Below are 2,675 nucleotides of genomic sequence, written 5' to 3' on the forward strand. Positions count from 1 at the left end.
GCACAATGAGGATGCGGGGCCCGGGGGCTCCCCCCTCGGGGCGCGGCCGGACGGGCGCTCAGCTCGGCTGGGTGCGCCGCGCCCACATCAAAGGCGGCCCAGCCTGCTAGCCTGCCTGCTGCGGCCTCTCCACTGCCTCCGCCTTCTCCGGGCGGCTCCGGGTTGGAGGGAGGCGCTCAGACTCTCGGCAACGGGACCTGCAGCTCCGAAGGGGCAGAGCCCGCGAGGCTGGAGCTGGTGAGCGCTGGAAGCCGTCGGAGCTCTGCGCCCGGGCGCAATGACCCGCGCCGCGGCGCAAATGATGCCCGAATTGGGAAGGCTGCGATCCCCAAGAACGCAGTTAGATGCGGGGCGTCCTCACTCGCCCACATTCGCTACTAGCACTCACTCACACCCGCTAGCACAGGAGTGGGGAGCCAGGAGGGGGCGGGTCAGGCCCAGCCCCCGGGGCGGCACCGCTTGAGGGTTCGTTTTTTACCCACCCTGTGAGTCCAGCAAGAACGTGGCGTGTCCCAGATGCCTACTTGGATGGCTGGCACTCTTAAGTGAGACCCCCTCGGATCTCTCCGTCCTTGCTTCTGCGGGGAAAGGGGTCTCCAGGACTTCTCTCCCCCTCACTCCCCCCGCTCCCAGGGCTTTCGGGTTGCTTCTCCGGCTCCCAGCTGCGCTCCCCGGTAGACGGGCCAGCTTTGGAAACGCGCGGCTGCCACCTAGCGGCGGTGATGCGTCGCTGCAACCCCCGCCCCAGAGGGCTACAAGAAGCAACCAGCAGGACTCTGGTCAGCGACCACTCCAGGCCCTCCTCCTGCCACCTGACTGAGACTTGCTTCCATTTGCACACTAAGCAGTTTATTTCCTTTAACCAGGACACCAATGAGGACATCTCTTCTCACCACCTCTCCCTGCTTCAGAGGCGTCACTCCTGTCCTGCCCACAAACTTCAAAATGTAGGTGTTCTGGTCAAGAGTAACTCTCTCTCTCTCTCTAGTGAAGCTTCTACTGGCAGGCTTCCTTTGGTTTGATGCTAAGGGAAAGAGGTCATAGTGGGAAAGGCACTGGAGAACGAACTCAAGCAAAATTCAGAAAGCCATACTATTTGGCTAAATACTTTGGGTGTCAATGACGGTAGTTGATACTCTCATTTTCCCTAGAGCATAAACTGAAGTAGCTGCTGTCAAACAGTGCTATTTCTCAAAGTTATGGAATACAAAATATCAACTGTTCCAAGTATCAGCCCTCTCTGCAAACACTTTCAAGTTCCCTTTCAAAGCTGAGGCTCTTAAACAGGTTGCCTCTATTTCAGCATTGGACACAAGAGCAGAAAACCTTTTGAAAACTACGTACTAGGTGAAAAAGTCCCTCAGTGAAGCACTGGACTCAGTTTACTTGTGTTCTCATTGCAAGGATTGGCCTTGCTATACTATTATTAGTTACTTTTAAATGGAATGAGTATATAACTATGTTCTATGTAAAATGCTTGCAACTTTTTTCAGTGTTCCTTTATCAGTGTATCCTTCAACTGCACAAGCAAGACTATCACCCAAGTAAGACTGACCAAATAAAGTCCAGTCAAGAGAACAGCTCTGATTAAGAGCATAAACTCAAAAGTCAGAAACCCTGGATTTGAATATTGCCTCCAACATTTACTTATAAATTCCAGCAAGTAACAGTATGAGACTCTGCTTCCTCATCTACAAACTATGGCTAAGACAGTAACAACTCAAGAGTTGTTTTGTTACTGAATGAGGTCACTCAGACTCTGGCACATAATGAAGGCTCCAAAGGTTTTAGATGTTATTAATAACTCTAATTATGATTCTCAGATTTTCACTTCTTTATGATTTCATGAAGTAGGTAGTATCATTCTCCACTTAAGAGTTGAAGAAGTGTCTAACCACAATGTCTTGCCTCCAAATTTACACCTCAAATCTAGTTTTCACATACCTTTCTAGTTACTGCACACATTACTCTTATGAGGCTTCCCTATCTGAATTCAACACATTCATAACAGCACTTAATATGTACTAATTTGGTAGTCACTTCTCATCAATTCATCCAATCATGATTTATTGAGATCCTACTGTCAGGCGGGGGAAGACAGACAAGTTCTTGCCCTAAAAAAGCCACTGTATTAGGGGACCTAGGTGGCTCAGTCTGTTAAACATCTGACTTTTGGTTTTGGTTCAGGTGATGCTCTCACGGTTCGTGGGATCAAGCCCCACATCAGGCTCTGCATTGACAGCACAGAGCCTGCTTGGGACTCTCTCTCTCCCTCTCTCTGCTCCCCCCACCCCCAAATAAAACTAAAAACAAAAAATATTAAAAAGCCATTTCACTTCTAGGGAACATGGGCAGAAAGTGAGCTAAGGCGAGAGAAATTCTAGCTTATCAGTGCTTTGAAGAAAACCAATGGCACAGAAAACACTTCTTAGTAACACTTGGGCCAAGACACAAAGGTGGGGAGGATCAGCCGTGCAAAGAAATATTCCGAGCAAACAATGTCAAGAGCCTGCAAGTAATAAAATGGCTAGGTGACAGGATTAACCCAGGAGTGAGTGGCAAAAGTTGAAGGTAAAAACAGGCAAATGCTACAATGACTTGTAGGCTCTGAGGCCAATAGGTGGCCAAAAGCCTTTTTAAAGCCACTATTTATGTACAATTTTTAAGTGCATTTG

The sequence above is a fragment of the Suricata suricatta genome, chromosome 6 (assembly GCF_006229205.1).
Source record: "Suricata suricatta isolate VVHF042 chromosome 6, meerkat_22Aug2017_6uvM2_HiC, whole genome shotgun sequence".
NCBI lineage: Eukaryota > Metazoa > Chordata > Mammalia > Carnivora > Herpestidae > Suricata > Suricata suricatta.